Source organism: Anomalospiza imberbis, chromosome 6, assembly GCF_031753505.1.
Source record: "Anomalospiza imberbis isolate Cuckoo-Finch-1a 21T00152 chromosome 6, ASM3175350v1, whole genome shotgun sequence".
Lineage (NCBI taxonomy): Eukaryota > Metazoa > Chordata > Aves > Passeriformes > Viduidae > Anomalospiza > Anomalospiza imberbis.
In genome coordinates, this window is record NC_089686.1 from 35,079,972 (window position 1) to 35,101,829 (window position 21,858).

Here is a 21,858-nt window from a genome sequence, read left to right on the forward strand (position 1 = left end):
TAAATGATTTCATCTACCTAAAAGCAAAAGGTGTTCATTCACTGGTAGTCCTTTTATACTCTCCTTGATTGAATTCCTTCTTTCTCTTGGTCTCTCCCTTCTTAATATGCATTTTAATTTTTTCCTCCAGTTTTTCAGTACCCTTCTTGAGCTGTAAAACAGAATTTCTCTGTGCTGGACAAAACAAAGTAACTGCTTTGCTCTCTTAATTGTTATTCTCTTGTTTAAATATTAGTGCTTTAAGATTAGCTGCAGCTATGTGTTTCAAGTTTTCTGTTGGGTACACAGATTCAAGGAAGCTGACTAGTAAATTGGAGTGATGCTCAGAGCTGTCACCTGTGAAGATCAGAATTCACACTTTCCACTTGAGATCAGAGAAGATCGGCTTGGTTTTCAGCCTAATTGCATTCACTGCTTATGCATAATGCAAACCCACAACTTAACTCTGCTCCATTTGATGAAAGATAAAGATCAGTGCCTACTAGACAGTGTGATGCTAGCTTTACAGATCCCATCAGCATCAGGCATTAGTCATGTTTTTTTATGTATAAAACATAGGATGCATGTCTGTACACATCATAATGGAAATGTATAGTTTTAGCATAGAATACCTGGTTGGAAGGGACCTCAAGGATTATCTGGGCCAGTCTTTCTTGGCAAAAGCACAACTCTATGGACACAATGACCCAGCACTCTGTCTTTCCAAATCTTAAACGTATTTGATGTTGGGAAATCCACTGTTTCTCTAGGGAGATTATTCCAATGGCTGATGGCTTTCAGTGTGAAAAATTTCCCTTGTGTCTAATTGGAATCTCCCCAGGAGTGACTTGTGCCCATTACCCTTTGTCTTTTCCATGCGACTCCTTGAAAGAAGGGAGCTTCAGTTATCTTTGTAGCAGTAATAGTAATGCAATTAATAAGTAGTGCATCCTAGTAATCTTGTATGTTGATCTCTTTAGTCTTATGCCCGGTATATGTAGATGAACTTTCCATCAGTCACTAGTTCATTCTATCAATTCCTTGTGTACAGACTTGGTACTAGTACACAGCTCTTCAGTACCTCAAAGTAATGTTATTTATTACACTGACCTTTAATACCACTAATACATCATTTTGCTGAGTCTTTTACAGCTTATAGAATTTTTTTTAACAAAGGAAGCTTTCAATTTTCTAATTCATCAGAGTAGTTGAAAAATCAGCTTTGGCTTTATGCATAGCATATTTACAGAAGCTTTATGTGTTTGAGCTGCAGTCTCTGTGATGCCTGCTCATCTGCAATAGAAAATGAAAGGAGAAGAAGCAAGGTTTGTCATTAAATCTCATCAAATTAACATTTTTGCATCTATATATGTATATTAGAAAACATTCAAGAGGAGACGTTTCTCTAAACTGTCAAGTCTAGGGTGGCAAAGACTTTTAAAGTTGAGGAATTGCCTGGATAGAATTAAATTGGGATGTGGCATGGTGAATTTTTTGGGTTTATTGGTGTTGGCATTTTGTGTGTGTATGTGCATGCAAACCTTCAGAGATCGTGTGGGAATGGTCCTCTCCTTTAGCCACATCAGTGTCCCGTAGTTTGTGAGACTCAGTGTTGGGATGTGTCAGGTGGTGGTCAAGGCTGCAGCTGGAGCGTGCTGGCCTGGCCAGCCTTTAGTTTCGTCATTCCACCTGCACACAAAAGGAAGGCAGGAAAGCTGCTTCTTTATCTGGTTGTTGGACCAAGCTGTTTACTTTGTTGTGCACGCTTGCAAGTGTTCAGATGCTTCTGGTTTTGTAGCTGTGACACGAGAAATGCTGGAGGGGACAACATCCTTTTATTTTTTTTTCTCCCTTGTTTTGGTATTTGTTTAAAGTTAGCCTTGTCATTATTGGTGTAGCATTACTCTTAAAGACCTTGATTTCTTTGTGTGATAGTGATACCTTAGGGAAGCAGCCATAGTGGTTCTTGCTTCCTCTTGTTGCTGTGTTCTTGGTAATGTATTTGTAAAGCCTGCAGACCAGAGGTGCAGTAAGCTTGTTTGTCTGTGTGGTAGTATAGGTATAATTTTTCAGGTTATGAGGAAGCACTGAATAATCATTGTTTAATATAATCTTTTTCTTCGTGTTATTTCTTGTTCTATTTTCTTACTGTGCTCTTTTTTCCTTTATTTTCTTTATTGCTTTTCAGCATTTATTTTCTTCAGCATATCTTTCACTTTTTATTCCTCTTTTTCTCCCTTCTGACGCTTAGGTTAGAGCTCTTTGCAGAAGTTTGCTGAGGAAAAAGGTTGAAGTTGAGAACCAGAGCACCGTTCCCTCCTCTGAGAAGGGAAAACTGCTTTAGCCTCTCTTCTTTGAAATAAGTTGCTCTTGAGAGGAGGTTGTGTGGAAGAAAGATGAACTACAAAATTGAACTGCTAAAGCCTGAGGACTTTCCTGTCTGGGATTAATTTAGAATCAGAAGCTTATACTATTTTTTTAAACATTTACATGCTTAGCTGTGCGGGAGTGTAAGGGGACAGACGTGTGCATTGGAGATCTTCGCTCCTTGTATCTGTCCTTGACTATAAGAGGGAAGCGGGGTACATTTAGTTAGACAGAAAACTTGAGAGAGAAGAGCAGGTAAATGCAGTGGCTATTTAATATTTTTGCTGTGGAGTTGTGAGCCAACTGCTCTTTCTTGGATTATTCTGCAACAGCAGTTGTCATTTTTACGTTACTAAAGGTTAATCTGGGGTTTTTAGCTTTGCTTTTATTAAAATGGCTTGGATATAGAAGGTAATGTTGAGGCTCCTGACCATCTTCAGAGACACTACAAAGGTATTCCAAAGAGCTGGTTAAATATTTGGACAAGTTGGATGCATTTTCTCATACACTGAAATTTAACTGTTGTCCTTCATCCAGAAGTCCAGTTAGCTTACTCTGGTCAAATCAAAGTTCCCTCTCCACAAGTGTGTTGCATCTGGCAGAGCACAGCAGCAGATGTAAATGGAGGAAGACAGGATGGATTTCTAGCTGTACACCTAATGTCTTCTATGTCAGGACTTTGTGAATCAGGAAATCCAGTACCTTTTGCTCTTTGTTGCCTTTCTCTTACACTTCCTAATTCTGCAAGAGCTTTTTTTAATTGGGAAGAGCAGAATTGCATGTGGTACTGATGGCAGAAGTCTTACGTGGTGATGAGAGAGAACCAGTGTTCTTTTCAGAATAATTGCTAATGCTGTCAATGTGTGGGTGTTGGTTTTGTGTTGTTGTGTTTTTTTTTTGGTTGTGAGTGTTGGAGTATAATTTGATGGATACCAGTATCTTCATAGTCTTCAATATAAAGAATTCTATAATGAATTGAGAAATACCAGGTCATATTTTAATGGGGTTTTTTTCCTATTTGATTATCTGTTTGGCACAGTCACCTAACCATGGGTGCTTCAGAGCTGTAAGGCATTGCAGCATGTAAAACATTCCAGAGTTTGGGCTCCTGTAGTCATGGTTAGGGCTTAAACTTTCCTAAGCTTACTCCGGATCAATAATACCTCTACTGACATGTCCAGAGGTGTGCCTACTGCATTTTTGTTACCTATTTCAACTGTTACTTCATTTGTTCACCAACAAATATGGCTCCTCATTTTTTCTAGGATAGCTGTACAGTTACATATCTTGAGTCCAGAGGGGCTCCCAGAGAATAAACTAAATGGTCTCCGTGCTCTGAGGACACTTCTGGAATTGTCCATTTACAGAGCAAAGAGGATTGTGGCTGACCTTCTTCTAATGTTTTTATATAATCAGGATTTAAGCTGTTTTCTAGTTTTGCCTATTAAATGAAAACAGAGATTTAGCCTTTCCCTCAAATGAGTAGATTCTGAAGCAAATCAATGTAGAAAACATTTAGAGACTCTTTAGAGAGCTTTACTGTACATGTGGGAAATTGCAAGAGTGTATTGGTACATAGTTGGAAATTTTGGTATGGAAGGGGTCAACAAACATGGCCATTATGCGAAATCTGAGGGTGCTACAGGAGCTGCTTGCTCTTTTGCGACCAAAGGACTACTGTTACTGTTGTATTTTTCCTGACAGATTATTTTTTTGTCCAGAATTCTATTACGAGAGAAATAGAAGTTTTCTTGTCTTTTGGTAAGCTGTCAAGAACTGACACTCTTCCTTTTTCAAATAAAACCAATCCTTGAGGCTGAAGTTTGGGTTTGGTACTCCAGCTGTGAGTTATATAGAGACTGCTGCATGTTCTGTCATCTCAACTGAAACACAATTTACCTATAAAATAATTTTAGTCTGTTAATACCTGTGCAGCTGTTGTGCTCTTGTTCTAAATTGACTGTGACTGGTGAGGTGTTGAAACAATGCATCTTACTTGGCATTTGGATTGTTGGTGCAGCTCAGGATCATCCTGATCTCTACTGATATGAATTCAAAAATATTCTTCTTTAATGCTTTTATGACTAGACAAATCAACTGAAATAAACAGTTTTCATCTTTTTCTTATTTAATCTGTATTTGATTGCTTTTTTACAGTTAACTTTGTGGCTTACAGTACTAGTTTAGTGTAGCACAAATGCACCAGGCCTGCCATTTTCATTTAGTGCTTGAAAAATAGTGTTTGTACAGTAACTACTACTGACAAGGAATTGCTGAACTATATTGAAATGCTTTTAGTAGCAAGTAGCACGAAAAATCAGAAACAGCTATGTCAAAATATGTTTGTACTTTCTGGTAGAGGAGCATACATGAGTGCATAGGGTTTATTTTGAGTTTCGTAAGACCAAAATTTAAAATATATTAAAGGATAGAGGGCATAGAGACATTACATTTTCTCTTGGTTAAAATAATGTATTTCATATTATACTGGACAGTGGTCATTTGGAGAAATCTTTTGCCTGGTTTGAGAAGCTGAAAAGTTCCTTTGTATCTCTAATGTTTAATGTATTTTTTTATCAACAACTAGATTTTGTAATTATTTTCTTAAGTCCCTTTTATTAGTCTGAGGTGTTTTGCAGTATATGTTCTAATGCATGATTTATATTGATAAGAGTATACAGGATAATGATAGGTCTGTTAAGATCAGGTAAGAGCAGGAGTAACCTCAGAATCATTTGCCTTTACTGTAAGTACAATCAATATAAAATGTAACACACAGACCAATATTTTGTGCTTTTCATATAGACCAGATGGTGCTTTCTTGTATTTGGATAGGTGCACACTTAGAAATCTGGTAACAAACTAACTTTTTTGCCATAAAGTGTCTAATGTAAAATTATCTTTATTCTAATAAAATACTTCCAAAAAGAAGCTTGGCTATCCCATACCCCCATCCCCAAAACAAAAAGCAAGCCGAAGTTCTAGGGTGTTTTATTTGTGGTGATCTGAGGCCACTGGCTCATGTTTTCTAGATTGAAAACCCTCACAAAGATGTAGAATTTATTTTCTGGACTTCGGTAGATGTTTGGACAGCTGTTTATTCTCTAATACAATGTTTTTCTGTTTTCTATGTATTTTGTGGTTAAGAGAGAATTCTTAAAAATATACTTGATATGTAGAAATTCTGTTGTCTAAAAATAGAAGTGCTAGACTAAGAGCCATGACTTTTAAATTTGCTGATTTGCCACAGATTAATAATACTACTGTCTCTTTTAATCACTGGGCTGTCTACTTAAAGTACTTCTTTGCCTTTTGGAGGCATAGGGGCTTCACAGATTTCTTTATCATACCTGGGAGTTGGTGGTTGTGAAGACTTGGTGGACAGTAGGATGAGTGTTGCTATAGTTAAGAGCTCACCACTGTTTGTTCTGTCTCACAAGTTCCCAAACAATAATAAAATGTAGGACACCAATAGTTTGGGAATTGTTTCCTGATGGAAAATACAATGTTAGGAGAGAGGTCACCCTTCTGTAAGGCAATGGTAAAATCATTGCTATTCCCTATTTTCAGTAGCATTTATCTCCCTTTTGTTGTAATGGTGCTGCCCTGTTCAGGTGGATATGATAATCAGTGGAGCTAACTTCTTTTACTTTTATTGTGGTGTTTTATGTTTTTCTCTAATCTGTTTGCCAGATTCCTTGTTTTCTCTCTAAATGCAAATGTAAGGTTTGCTTTTAAACCTTTACAAAATCTGCCATACATCCAGATAGGTAATTGGAATATTATGTGTTCTGTTTCTGAAGATGGGAGCTTGTGCATATGAAAACACTGCATTTTGCCCATAGTATCAGAGAAATAGCACTTTTTTTTGTTCATAGGCCAGTGGTTACCTTCTTTCCTGTTGCAGTACTGCAGGTACTCTTTCTGTAGCTGGAGGAGTTTTGGATTCCTTATCATGCGTGACTCTTGGACCCAGGCCTCATGGTCTGGTTTCACAGATGATTTGGAATAGCCCTGGAGGTGTAATCAAAGTCTTGTTCTGTCCTTCAGCAAATATTTTTCACATGATATGTAAGGAGTCTTGGGTTTTCAGACAGCTTTTTTATGTTATTCTGGCTTTTAGATCTCTGAACTAGTAACTATGCATATATATTTGTAAAGGAAAAGGGGAATACTGGCTGTTTGTGGATTTCTGGCTGCTGTAAGTGTGTGTGTGTGTGTTTGCCACTCAGTTTCAATACACGGATTCATAGAAACTAACATGTATAATGTACTCTTCTTAAATTTCTGGCAGAAAAGAATGTTGCTGAAGGAATTGGCATGGTGGTCATCTAAAATCTAAACAAGTGTTTCTGGAAGTCTGAATTTTTGAAAAGGCTGAAAGATGGTGTCATATTTTGGTATGGGCTGTTGTCACTCCAGCTAATAATTGCTCGGAGTCTGTCTGACATAAATACGTACTGGATTTTGGTCAAGTATGAGTTAGAATTTTACTGTTCGTTCACAGGACAGCTGAAAAATAAAACCAAAGCTAAAATACACATGTGACAAAGCCAAAATAAGCGTGTGCATATACAACTGTTGGTAAAGTCTAAATTGTTTTACATTAATTGTGTAAACACAGGGTATGATACCAGCTGGAGTCAGAATGCAACTGCTGTCTAGAAGGAAAAAATCCTCACATTGAACCTTGTTTTAAATTTTAACTGCATTAAAAATGAATTTCAAAGTGTGAATTGCCAAGTAGAATTAGTATAAATATCAGTAGTACTGTCGAGTATCAAATCAATTCTATTTTAAAAAATCAATGTTAATTTTACAAGAAGACCAAGAAAAGTGGAAACTGAAATTGGAAGGAATTTTTCTATTTGTGGGGGAAGGTGAAGGAGAGGGGGAATCTTTTCATGTGCACTGTCATCTAAAATAAGTCATAGAAATGAGTTCATACATTAAGACTGCATTTTTTTTTAATTTACTGTGGATAAGACATCCCTTGGAAAGTCAAATAACTATATTAAGAAGAGGAAGGATTTTTTCCTCCACTTATCAATCTCTTTTTAATAATCTTAGAACTAGATTTTTAGGATTTGTTCCTTAGAATGCACAAGAATGATGTATGTGGTATTTCAGTGCTAGGGCAATGGTGTTGACTAGACTTGAAACAGCTTAACCTCATGTGCTCAGTAGTCTTATCACCTTCTCAAATTGTATTTGGCTTTCAAGATGAATATCAGGTTATGACTCTTTTAGTCTGTGATCCTGTACAGTTTCTCTTTTCTGCTTTATTACTCTTAATATGACTGCTTCTGTGTATGTGTAGATTTTTAATTTAATGAACTTTTTCAGAATTACGGTATTTAGTTTTGCTCTCACTTGTGTGGATGTTATCAAGTGTGTTTTAGAATCCCTGATTTCTTAAGCTCACTTGGAATCAGAATCATCTCCTTCATACTCCTTGCAACTTCTGCCCCCTTTCCCCCTCTCCACCACTTTCCCAGTTTAGTGTCATCTGCAGATTCTTCAAGGGGGCCTGTGTTTGGTCATCAAAATTAATAAACTAAACAAAATCTGCTGCAGGTCAAGTTGTAGCTGCACCAACCCAAAATCCTTTCTGGTTTGGTTTATTTTTCTATACTCAGCCATTGGTTTTCTGAAAGTGAATTTTCCAGTAGTTACCCTTATCTACACTAATTATTTTTGATTTATAGTCTCTCTGTTATGTTGAACAGTAGTTGAACTTACATAAGCTGCACTTGCTGCTTAAGACATTTACCCAAGAGAGAACATGGTATTGTTTTGAGGCTTCCTGACTATCAGTTGTCTTTCTCCCCTAACTGAAATCCCTCTTCTTTTTCCCCAGCAATGTATCCAAATCTTTCTAAGTGTCAGAATTACATTGTTTGTCTTGCTACTTAAGTAATTTCCCACTTCCCTACTATTGTTATGAGACATATACCCTATTTCATATTGCTCTGGGATCCCTATCTTTTACTGGTCCTCAAATCAGTAATACTTTAGAAATCATTTAGACTAGTTCTTTTATATATCCTAGTGCACATTATTTTAAGTAGCTGGCTTAAACTATGCATTAATTTTTCTAATTCAAACATCAGTTTGGGGTTTTTTTAGGAGCATTTATTTTGAGTGTTACTCGCTAACTTTCTGGACTCTTGCTTGCGGAACTTTAGAGTATTGGGGTCCCTCATTTTCTAGATCAGATTCTACAATTGGCTGACAATGGTATGTGCCACCACAATTTTATTTATTTCTGCAGGCTTTGACAGCCTGGGTAAGATCCAGAATCAATGTGTGGGCTGTCCAAGCCAGCATGCTATTGCAAAGCTGCCATTGAGCACCTCATTCTTAATGAACTGCAGAGCAGTGTTGGTATTTCTCAGAATTTAAGAGATAATGCTTGTCCTTTGTTGTATTGGGAGTGAGATTTGTAGCCCACTGCCCCCAGAGACACCTTGCAGAGCTCTTCTGGACCAGTATTTCACTCAGGAAGACTTGGAGGGAACAGCTAATTCTCTCTGGTATTGCTAACCACCTACTTGTGTGTGTGGTGTTTTTCTGCAGTTCCTATTTGGGCAAGACTAGGACTGACTTAAAGGTCTTCTTGCCTTAGTCAGAACAGTATAAAAGAGCACAGAGGAGGTTCTTGGCTTGCAAAGATATAAAGCGCCGTACAAACAAATGGCTTTTATGACTATTTTTGTTGTACTATATCTGTCATTTGAGCAGACTTGCTGTCGCTTCAGGAACAAAGAGTGTTGCTAGGTATCTTCTAAATGTACCCTGTAACATAGACCTTGGGACTGGCTTGCTGATAAGGGCTCCCCTTGTTCCTGGCTGGAGCCACTTAGTGAAAGATGGTGCTTGAAAATGTCTGTTCAAATAACCATAATGCAGCTACATATGCTGAGAGCTGAAGCTGTGGAGACCAGAGGTGAGGCAGAATTCTTTCACTCTTCTTCTGAATGGTTGCTGTTTGATGAATTTCTTAGTGAATTACTGAACCAGCACTGAGAATCCTTTGCTGGTGCTGCCGATTACACAGCTCTAACAGAACCCTTAAAATCCCAGCTCCAAAGTATGGTACTCTATCTCTTCCTTTATTTAGTTCTATGAAATAGATTATACTGGTAAATTCAAGACATGAAAGAGGAATGGGAGACAAACAGATGCAAATTCAATCTGGTTTAGTGTTTTTTTCCATGTAGGTTTTGTGGTAACTTTTGCTTGACACATGAGCTTCTGTTTAATCTATCATGTCTGGGAAGGCATTTTAAGTGCAAGTAGAAAATAATTCCAAATGGAGGACTGACAATGTAATTCTGCATCAGAGTTTTACATTAGTTTGCCTGTTTTAAGTGGAAAGGAAGTTTAAGGATATTTGCTAAAAATAAAAATTGCTAGACCTAAATCAACAGAATTCTGTTTCTGATCTTAGGAAAAAGTTGCATTTTTCAGTGAAGGTTGGTTCTTCTTTTCTATTTATTTTTTCCCATTGTTAATGGAATTAATCTCACTTATGAACAGATGTTGAAATAATTAAGTGTGCTACTGAAATTGTAGTTGTAATTGTTCTGTTTCCTTGAAAGTCCCAAGCAGATTTAAAATTAAAAACCAAAACTGAAAGCCAGTGGAAGATAAAATAGGCGCCTTACACAACAGAAGTTGCAAATGGGAAAAAAAAAAATCTTGAGCTTGGCCTACACGTTAATTCACTGAATTATTTTAAACCGATGCCCTTTTGAAAGGGGTGGTCCAGACTCTCCCCATCTGCTGATTTGATGGTTGCTTCAGGGTCTTTCACCTGGGAATAGTGGGAGAGGATAGGTGCATGAAGTGTGAACTGCAGGGCACAGCAGGTGCGCCTGTATTGCCTTGTTAAAGACAGGAGGCATCTCTTGGATATTTTTCTTAGTTTTTCTTAGTTCAGATAACCAATATTTCATGATGGCTGGTGTTGCAGTACTGGTTCTGATGCATTTGGAAAAACTGTCCTACAGTTAATTCTTGAAGCTGTTGTGTTGGGATTTGGTTGAGATGTTTTACTACCTAAAATTTATAGTTTTCTAAGTGACACTGCCTCATGAATGGAAGTAGCATATTTTGCATTGGCTGCCTACAGCTCCCTGCTGAGCCAAAGGCAGAGTTGCTTGTCAGTGAGTCTTTAATTTTCTGAGGTTTGCAGCTTACTGTTGTAAGTCAAGTCTGCACAGGCTGATGGTTTGTCTAAACTACCATTCTGGAAGTGTTAGTCTCAGTATCTTGACTCATCAGTTAGCTTTGGGATTTGCAGTGCAGGAAAAATACCCAGTATTTTATTTAGCTTACTCTGCAGTTTAGATGAATAGCTCTAGCAGTCCCATCACCTGGAAGTTTCAGAGGGGCTGTTGTACTGGGAAAGAGCCATTCCCACTCAAGCTTTTGCCGTCAAAGACTTTTAGCTTGGACAGATTTTACACACTCATTTTAGGTTTACTAGGTTTGGTAGGACCTTTGTTTTGCCTCACTTCCACTTTGTAACAGTGATGAGACTTGGCAGGGTCTGATGAGGCCCCTGAGCTTTCCCCCGTGGCTGAGCCGCGTTCGTGCGCTGCTTCCCCTGCCGCGGCTCTCCAGAGCGGGAGCGCAGGGACAATCTGTGCAGTACCGACAGCACCGCCTGTGCTGGCATCCAGCGCCAAGCACGGCGAGGAAGCGGCTGTGATTAAATACCAGGGGCTGAGGAACAGAAAGGAAGGATGAGATGCTAGGCTGGGACACAGAGGGCAAGCTCTCAGGTGAGAGGACCAAAGACTGTGAAAGCCAGAGAGTGTTTTAGAGAAAAAGGGGGCCGCGCAGGGAGCAGGACAAGGAGAGGAGTTGATTTGTAAGCAGCAATGAATAACAAAAGGAAGTTCTGAGGATAGGAAGAATGCAAATAATTACTTGTTTGGGTTAAAAAAGTTCTGGATGGCCTGGACCATTCTTCTAGAAAAGCACTGCAGTTTGATACTGCTGAGATTTTGTGGCAGGTGTTCTCAATGGAAGGTTCTTTTTTGCAGGAATATCATTCTTCAACTCGTTGGCTATTTAGGTCTTGAATTAGTTAACTCTGAACAAGAGTATTTTATCTGTATATTTTCTTTCTGTTTTACTAGCTGCTGCTTCGTTGAAGAGAGATTACCTGTGTCCTTCAAATGCCTGTGGTATTTTCAAGAGGAACCATTTTTCTGTAAGTGGAGGTCTTTTCTATGAACATAAAATTAAAAACATGAATTAGTGGAATGCATTAATAAGAATGTGGGTGTGAAGAGAAGTCTGAAATGTTTAAAAACGGGATGCTTTTTGTACATAGTATGATTTTCATGATTCATAATTGAGAATACTGATTGATGCTCAGGGGAAGCTACCTTCTTTTTTGTTTGGTCATTTGAAATGAATAGTATACTTCTGTTATAAGCTTAGACAGTAATGATAAAAGCAGTACTTGTCTCTGTCAACATTTGTGAAAAAGAAGTCTCTGGAGATTTCTGAATGTTTTATTTAATGATGAGAATAGTAAATCTGTCCTGTGTAGTGTCTGGATGAGCTGTCTTGTATCAAAACATTATTAATTGATTTTTATGCTTTACAGCTGTGTTTTGGGAATAAGTACTGGAAGGAAAGCCAAAAGCTCCACTCTGGATTTTAAGAGCCATACTGGAAAAGAATTAAGGGATTGATTTAGCTTTCTGGCTTAAGTAATTTTGAGGAGGAGGAAAAAGGAGGGACTTCAGCTGCCTATTAACTTTGTTTGCCAGCAGCCACAAACTAGTTACATCATCACAGGGGTATGTTTATCCATTTCTGTGCAAATATCTTGGTTTATGAAGATAGGCATCAGTGAAGCCTTTATTTTCACTTAAGTCTGTTATTAACATTAAATTGCGGAAGTAGGGATTTACTGGGATTGCTGAACTGTGGATTTGTTTCTTCAGATAGGAATACTGTCAAGGCCAGTTGTCAGCTTTTCTAGAAATATGGAGTTTTACATTCTGGAGACATTCTATACATTGACCAATTCCTAAAACATTGTGTTTTGTCTTTATTCTGAAACTCATAGTGTAATGTCAGGTGGTACAGTATGGATAAAGGACTATGTATGTTTGTAACAAGGCTTGCTTCAGCTCAAGAGATATTCTGAGAGTTTTTTCCCAATTTAGAAGTGCATTTTCAGGGAAATAAACAGCTTCACAAATAGCTGTGCAACGGGAATTTGTGGGGTAAGTTAACTCTTACATGTATTTTGCCCTTACAAAGGGACATTCCTTTGAAGGTTCTAAAGCAGGTTAATTTCAGTTTAGTTGAGCCGTGAGTTTTCTATATGCTTGTGTTCTGTTTGCTTTCTCTCCTCCTACTTGGAAGGCATACACACATTCTTAAAATCTTTAGGATATAGTAAAGTTTGTTCTACTGGTTTGGAATTTGAGTGTGCCTGTAATGTGAGGAGAAGACTGTAGGCCAGAAATAGAGAAGATGGGAATGGAGATGGGAGGATTCATTCTCCCTGTTCCTGGCAATGGCCAGCTGGGCTGAAGCTGTAATGTTAAACTGCAGCTCTGGGCTTAGAGTGGGCTCCCAGCACAGGTTCAGTGCCCTCAGAGATGGCGATGTCTGTTTTGTCCCTCACACAGATTGGATAGATCATTGGGGAGGCCTTGAGGCACCTTGAGAGTAGAGACACACAAACAAGGCTGTTTTGCAGGGCAGAAACATATGGAAATGTAGGAGAAGTCAGCTGTTTATTCACCTGCTGTAAAATAATGCTCAGAAATCCTGTGGTGCAGCACATTTTTGGGGACTATTCAGATAAAGTTTTGAATTCCCTGGATTTGAGGGAGTCCAGGGAAAAGTGAGAGCTGTGTCTAGCACCATAATTATTCCCTTTTGCTCACATGTGTTGTGATGTACGTATCTCCTGTTTCCCCAGTTGCTGTATGCTCGGGAGGAGTCTTGCTGCTAGGACCCCTCTGTGGTTTCTTGAAAATAAGTGTTTATCTGGAAAAAAGAGCAGTTCCTTTGTGAGGGGATGGGCCTGCTGAGGACATGCAGCATGCACCGGAGAAGGGTTTTCCCCTTTTTACCTTTTCAGGTTATAGCTTTCTTCTTTCTGAAAGGCAGAAAAGCCATGCTGAGACAAAGGGGAGTGGGAGACAAGAAGGGCCAGTTTGGAAGGAGGGAGCTGGGTTAGACACTAGCCAGGGCTGCTTCAGCTGGCATTACAGGGATTGGGCTGGGGGGAAAACTGGCGTGCAGAAGGCTGTTGGCCTGTTAAACTGGGAAGGGTTTTGGGGCTGGGGGTCACAAGTCAGTACCAGCCCTTCATCCCCTATGCTGTGACAGGGAAGACAGGTGTGATTGAGAAGGTGTTGGGAACTGCATTGGCAATGGATTGATTCTTGCTTGGATTGTTTTTGTTCTTACCTTGTGTATTGTTTACCCTGTATTTGTGTATTGTTTTTGTTCTTACCTTTCAGTAAGAACTACCCAATTGTGTTTTTGTACACGTGCTAATCTTTGGAAGGAATTGTGTGAATGTGTTTTTCTTATAATAAGTAGCGGATGTTCTTTCTACTAAGTTTCTGTGGAAAAAGAGTGAAGAAATGTTTGTCTTGTACTAAAAACAAGGCATCGTCTGCTAATAGGATAGATTTCCATCTTCTATAATGTAACTATAAAAAAAGAAACTGAAGAGTTTGTGGAGCACCTATGGTTAAAAACTGCATCTAGGTAGCCTCTCTAAAAATCAGAATCCTTTGCAAACTACTTGAAACAGGAAAAAAAAAAAGATTGTCTGTACTAACAGTCCTTGAGAGAGAACTGTCCTGTGGTTATGAAAACAGGTGTAAGAAATTCATACTCCTATTTGTGGTACCATAAATAGGCTAGTTCTAACCTTTATTGCTTTCTATATAATTCAGATTTTAAATTTTTCATCAGGCTTTTATTGGTACATAGAATGAATGACAAATACAGATTGCATAAACCTCCAGTGATGAAACCTACAAAAAATAGAAGTGCCCCACTCAAATCCATTGACTTTTTGTCCCATCTGGAGAAAAACAACCCACCTGTGCCATGAGGGACACAAAAGTTGAAACCTTAATTATTGGCTTAATTGCTCATATTTTTATAAAGAGGCTTCACAGTATTTTAAGTGATCTGGTTTTCAGATGTACAGCTATAGGGAATAATTTATGTGAAGGATTTTGAACTAGGAGATGATTTTACAAAGGAATTTTAAAAAGAGCATTCAACAAAAACTGAGAGCTTTTTTCTTCCGCTTCCTTTACATAAACATCTGTACTTAATTGTACCAAAGCTCTTTTGTTTTCCCAGTTATAATTCTTACCATCAGTTTCATCCAGTTACAGTTCATTTTTAAAGAAAAGATGAAGGAATTTGAAGGTATTTTTGTAACAAATAATGTGTAATTATTCATCTGAAACAACAGCCAATAAAAATTACTACTTTAAGGTTTATTTTGGTAAGATTTGTTTTTTCTCCAATCAGCCTCCTATAAAGTCTTGAAACTTTTCACTTTTGGAGTGGATCTGCTTTGCCTGTCATTAAGCTTTCAGTAGATACAGCTGTGTTTAACACTTGCAGAGGTTGAATATGGTAGGTTTATATCAAACACTCAAATTAGGGTCAGTAAGAACATTTGCACCTGATGTGCCTCCTTGTTCCTTAGCATCAGCATTTTAAAATGTTACAGAAAATGAAAGCAACTTCATCACTGTAGGACAGTCAGATGATGGTCTTATGACAGTCAGATTTGCAGTGATTCTAAGTAGGTGTAATCAAGTATTCCTATTCTATGGATATTTTAATATATTATCACTGTAAATTAATTTTTTATTTATGAAGGACTACTGGCTGTCAGTGTCTTCCAGGTGCCTGTCAACATATCACCATAGCTCTTTTCATGTGTACACATTAAAAATTACCATATCCATAGGGAAAATATTTTAATTGGAGAACTTCTTTTAAATAGTTTATGAGTAAAAATGTAGCCATAAAATGCTTCGTCCTTTAAAATTGCAAATGCAGTAAGATGTAGGCTAAATCAGAGGTGTGGTCTTAATTCACCTGAGCAATATTTATATTTAACTGTGTTATAAAACAGATGTAAAATTTACCCTTTGAGACTAGTGCAAATTTGAGTCACAATAAGAATTTTCAAATGCAAGTTGACACAACTTGTGTCAGCTTAACAGTTTGTTTTAACTGAGAATGCATTTGGTCTGTGCAAGAGGAGAACCTCTGAAAGCCTTAAAAAAACAACAGAAGGGACAGGACACAATCCCATTAATGTACAGTGATCTGAATACTAAATGGAAGACATATAAATGAGGGTGATGTTGCTTTTTATTAGTTTGTTTTGCTGTATGGGTTTTTGTTTTAATTTTATTTTTAAGGCTCTTAAGCATTGCCTGAAAGTACATGCTGTATACTTCTTTTCTCCCTTTTGCAGATGTTTATTTTCCTTGATTACATCTACAGTACTTCCTTGTGTCCTAGGTAACTTAAGAACTGTGGTAGACAGTGTCAGTTTGAAAACTTTTTATGGGGGGAGAATTTAGTCTGCTGTCAGAAAGGTGCTTGGGTTCAAAGGGGAGTCTGTGATGGCTGCAGGGCTTTTTATTTTTGTATAACTGCACTGAACTCTGGAAATCTGCAATCACAGCTTTTACTTTTTCACAATATTTCCCTTTTTATGAATTTCAATAAAATTTTCTGGTTTGGATGCATTAAGTTTGTTTACTTTGTTTTAAAGCTCACTTGGAATTCTTTTCTTAATTCAGAAAGATGGCATTACTAGGCTCGTTTTCCTAATATTACCCAATAATTCAATACATTAATGCAGGTATATGTAGATTAAGATAGAAAACTGTGGGCAACCAGTTGGTTTGAACCAAGTATCTGCTTCAGCTTGCATAGGTGCAGAGCTGTGTGTCCATGCTGTGAACTGTCAAATCATAAATCCAGTGTAGGAAATACTTCAGAATGTCTAGTGTCTTTTTTCCTACAACTTAGAAAATGAGATCAGTCCTGAAGTAAAAATATTCCTGGTAAATAACAAGATAAATTGAGAAGTGTCTTAACGTTACATCAGAGCATTCATGTGTGGGGTTGGCAGTGGTTTACCTAAGTCAGTACAACATGATTTCATATATTCAATTGCTGTCATTTGTGTGTATTGAACTCACTTTCCCTTAAGGTACTTTGAGATAATATTTCAATTTGTTTTTTCAACATCAGTTTTTCCATGTATAAGAATATATTTGAATATTTTTCAATTAAATTAATTAATTAATGGATTAAAGTCAAATGTTATCTTTGTTTTGTTCCTCCCCCTGCCCCATCACATGTGCATGAAGGAGATGCCTGGCTTCATACAGTGGAATGGATTTTTGTTCTAGTTGGGGTGTCTTAATTTACATATGCAGTAGGAAAGTTATTCTTCAGTGATCAAGGATTCTGTGAATGGTGCTTTTTACCTGGCACCCTGATGAGTTACCACCCTCAACACAGAAGCTGTAGCTCTCTTAAATGTGTCAGGTAACCAGATGATGGGAAGACTGACTTAAATCAGTCACATCTAATTTTTCATGTGTTCAGAGTACACTTTAGAGTGACAGTCATACAAAATTTCAACATTTTGCAGCTTACTGGTTGTGTTAGAATTAAGTCTCAAAATATTAGGAGAATAAGGGTTGACAGAGTAAAGGACCGTTATATTGGACTGAAAAGGAAAAGGGCAGTGGGAGAGGAAAATAACTTTCAGTATTGTATTTTCAGGCTCTATTAATATGCAGTCTAAAAAACATACATCTATAAATAATTTCCAAGATTGTGGTGATTTTTTTTTTTAAGGCAGATAAATCGGATTAAACACTATGAATGGCTTGACCCCACTTCCCCTCTGAAGTGCAGAAATTTTTATGAACTAACAAATGCAAGAAGTTGTGAGCAGTTTTTCTGTGATGCAGGTTTATGATGTTCATGTTTCTAGAGGGAAGAGGTGATGGGTGTGAGAGAGGCCTTCCTTTCTCTATCTTGGAAATCTGCAATATAATATATTTGAGACTTAAGCTTTCCTTTTCAGCAAATTCCTGAAGCTTTCTTCATTAAATTCACCACATCCAAGAAATCAGCACCTCTGTCTCGTTAATTTAGAGAAAGTTAAGATCCATGTAAAATGCTCAAAGTACTGGATTTGCTGTAGAGGAGGTGCTTTACTGACATGGGCTGGGAGGAGGCCTCTCATTTTGACTAGTCGCTGTTAATTAGATTAATCCTGCTTTCAATTTAAGCTGAGGAACATCATTCTTATCTTCACAGAGAATGCCCCAGTAACCAACTTCCTGGTTCCTTTGGTCTCCAACAGGTGCCTCAATTTAAGAATGTGTATTAGCTCGTTCCCATCACTGTTTCTGTACAGAAAGGGAAATTTTCAGTTATGTTGGTTCAATAATAGTATTTCCTGGTAACATAATGAGCTTGACCACACACGTTTTCAGAATGTAGGCTTGTCAGAAGTTCCTGTGACTCACGAACATAGAACTTTTTATCCAGTTAAATTTTTTTCCAACAGAGTATTAAAAAAATACCCATACAGGCATATACTACTGGAAGTTCCCTTTTGTACCACTTAAGGTTGAAACATTTCTGTAGGAGGGACGTTACTCACATAAGGAACTGTACTTTCATATGTTATTCCTGCCGTATTGGTCAGTATCAGTCTCACTCACTTCCTCTTCTTGTGCAGATTAATTATTTCAAGCTGTCTTCTCCATCTGTTACCAGATTTGGAAATGCAGCTTTCCACAGTTCACCTGTGTGTTTTTAACCCACACTTAAAACATATAGGCAAAAAACCACCCAACTCTAAGCCTTTTAAGGCTTTTTATTTCCTTTGTCTGCATTGTTTTCTTTGTTTCTTTTACTGGTGTGTGCAATGATCTTATCAGAAAGTTATACTGAAAATAAACTCTAAATTTTATGTCAACATGCTGACTTCTTTCACTTCCACAAATTTCACTGTACAGCTGGAATAGCTGTGCTTCACTAGTTAAACATGAAAAAGGACTGAATTATTATCTTGATAATGCCTGTGTTTCTGGAGTTAAATAGTATTTGCATCTGGTAGAGTTTGTGGAAGCCAGTTTTTCTCAGTACAGAGACCATGGAAAATTCATTGTATGAAATCTTCAAGAATATTTTTTTCAGTAAGTGTCATATACCAGATGGCTTTGAGACCTATTTAGCTATCTGTTTTTGTTAATCTTTCTTTGCTGCTTCAGACCTCAAAACTTATTTGCCTACCTGCTGATAAATATAGGGTCATAGGAATTGCCATATTGGGTCAGACCATCTGTTCTTTAATTAGGAGCAGTAACAGATGCTTAGGATGATGATGCAAAAAAAAAAATCTACAGTAGACAGTTATGACAGTAATATACTCTGGGGTGTATCTCTGCGATCCTGTTAGTTTGACTTGTGTCAAAAGACTCAGACTTTGGTATCTATTCTAGCTCTTTGTTATTCAAATATTTTTTGTTACAATGTAATTTTATTCTCTGTTCTTCCCTTTAATGCTGCTAAAATTTTGGCTTGCAGTCCCACATCCCTTAGCAGTATGTTCCCTGGGTATAGGTATGAAGAGGCAGCCCTTTTTGTTGATGGTAAACTTGTCAGCATTCATTTGGCTGAACATAATCGCTTGTTTTTATGGTATTCTGGGGAGGAAATTCTTCTCTGCCTTTTGTGTGCTGTTTTCTATCTTGGCGGGGCAGGGGAAATCTTAGTCTTCTTGATTTTCCCCTTCATACTGATATTTCCATGCTGCTTGTTATTTTTGGGATGTCTCTCTGTAAGGCTTTTAACTGAATGGCAGTAACTGGATGATTCCAATTTCTCACCATGTGTCAACTGAGAAAACACCGTTCCTGGGAGAGAGGACTTTTATTCCTTTGAAAAATGTACAGTTCCTAGGAAATACCTTCAGAATTTTTGCTTTAAATGGAGTTGTAGTGGTGAAGATGGCTTTGCAAGGGAAATGTTGGCTAAACCTGAAACATTACTGCAGGCAATTACGTGGCTGCAGCAGAGCCCCTTTTGGTGGGCTCAGAGGATGTTTATGCTTCCCTGAGTAGTCCTGCATCCAAAATGAGAAGCAGCACTTTCCTTTTTTCTTACAGCAACTAGAGTAGTTCTTAAAAGATTCTCAACCTGGGGTGGTCCAGTGTTGGGTTTTGGTAGTAGCAGCAGCCTTATTATCTAAACAGCAATTCCCAAGCCAGTGCTTGTGGCAGCTACAGCTGGGCACGGAACACAGTAGAAACCTGTTGGGTTTTTTGGTATCATGTGGTGATCAAGAGCACTTGGTATAGAAACCAACTGGTGTAGATCAAGATTAAAAATACGTCTGCAAAAGGGGCTTTAATTCACTTCATTCTTATCAGTTTTGCAGGGGGAGGGTTACTTCTTAGTGGAGTATTGCTTGGATTTTGCCAGCTTCATAAATAGCTTACAGTATTCTGCAGAGATGCTTAGAAAACTCATGAAACCTCAAGGTGAGTGCAAGTTAGTAGTGAAGGGGTAAGATTCAGGGGAGTGGCTGAGAAGACAAGTAGGAAATTTAATGGTGGGGAGAGAGACAGCTTCTTGTGAGACACATTAGTAAGGAGAAATGAAGTGTTGAACCCTATCCTAACTAGCAAGGGAATGCAGTTGTTTTTCTAACCTGCTTCTAAGCATTCGAGCCAGCCGTCTTTGTGCTGTGTTCAGGTTTCCAAGGAGATGTGAGATATTTTTATGAAACTGAGAAATTGAGAAATCATGGGAAGAGGAATTTTAAATGCATGTCAAACCTGAAGATACAGTGGCAGGAAGAACCAGGGTAATGGGCAATATTTTAAAGAATTGAAGTACCATATGACTGAAATTGTCTTTTTCACCAATGGTGATGACTTTAGTGTTTAACGAAGAGCTATTTTAGGATGATAAACAACATTCCTTTCATTTTCAACTGCTTGGAGGGGAGATCAAATGCCTTGCAATAGATGCTGTTTATTCCAAAGTCTGCAAGAGTTCTTTACTCAGGATCAGAAACCCTGAAATGTTACCGAGAATTTGTTTGTTTAAAGAATCTGCATATCTAATTCTTGAGCTAGCTATTTGGGTTGAGAGTGTTCAATTAATAGATTTTGCATGTTGAGCAACTCAGGAATGTTCTGTGCCTAGAACGCTTAGAGTGATAGAAGATTGTATGAAATGCTCAAGTTAACTTTATGAGGAAATTAGGGATCTTCAGTTGACATTAGCATGTGTGTTGTATATGATTGTTTTGCCTATAAAAGGTACTCAGATTCAGATTTAGGCTTAGGAGCTCTTGGTAGTTGCGGGGAGTCCCTTGAAGCTGCCAGATGAGTGGGCTAATTTTGCTAATTGTGAAGACATGCCTGTGTTTTGTGAAAGGCCTCATGATTTAGTAATCAAGAGATGGACTTTTGTATTGGTGGTGGCATCATAGTGTTTGTTACAGGATGTTTTAGTGCAGCACTGTTAAAATTAGATAAATGTGATTGCAGCAGACTTAAAAACTAAAGGAGAGACTGATTATCATTTGTGCTTATTGCAAATTACCTACTTGCTGCTGTATGAACTTAAGATTTTTTTTCTAGTCATACATTGCTATTGATTTGTTGTGCTTCTGGCTGATTTTCTATTTCTTCTGTTTATTTTAACCCTCTTGTGATTTCACCCTTATGCCCATGCTGTCACTAAATGTGATCTCTGCTGTGGTTACAGTACTATTCATGAACCTTTGGTATGGCTGGCAGATAAAACATCTAACAGGAATTCATGAGGAGTCTCTGAAAATTCAGAAGGATAAGCAGAAACTAAAAATACTACCATGTGGATGAGAATCAGAGGTGGAAGCCTTAGAGGGGACTGTAGTTCAGACTAGGCAATGTTGGGGGAGGAATAGTTATAATGAACATAGGTAAAAAACATGGGCTCCAACTTCAGGGTAAATAAGGTTGTGAATCAATCAACAATGAACTATGTCTATTGGAAATCAGTCTTCTTCAGAACTGCTTGTTTAGGGAAGCCAGCAACCCACAGCATTTTTGGATCTTCACCTGTGATAGTTCTTACTATTTTTCCTTAGGTCAATGAGTATTTTCTTTACAAGCAGACAATAATGGATCTTTTAAAGATATATGGAACACCTGATTTAGTTAAAAAAAAACTCAACAAAGTATGAATTTTTTAGAATTCCACTAGGAAAAAAAACCAAAATGCAAAGCACTGTCTTGAACTTTTTGGTGGAAGAGTCCTTCCTTTTTATATGTTTAAAATATCTTTTCTAAAATACTTTGAGTTGACATATCTCTTTATAATGGTTTCTTGCTGATTTTTAGTTTTAAGACACTAGGTTTTGTTTTAGTGAATGTTCTAGGAAGG

The 21,858-nt window shown here is 37.7% G+C and overlaps 1 protein-coding gene across 4 annotated transcripts in view; it reads left to right on the forward strand.

Moving 5' to 3' along the window:
• SIPA1L1 (signal induced proliferation associated 1 like 1) overlaps positions 1-21,858 on the forward strand; it is a 175,460-nt gene that overhangs the window by 46,273 nt on the left and 107,329 nt on the right. For 2 of the 4 annotated variants that reach the window (XM_068193296.1, XM_068193293.1), the window contains exon 3: positions 11,499-11,572. The exons of 1 other annotated variant lie outside the window; for it this stretch is intronic. The gene's annotated coding sequence lies outside the window, so the exon portion shown is untranslated. Of the gene's footprint in view, positions 1-11,498; positions 11,573-19,945; positions 19,962-21,858 lie in introns of those variants that run through there. One more of the 4 variants, XM_068193295.1, reaches the window with a different exon arrangement.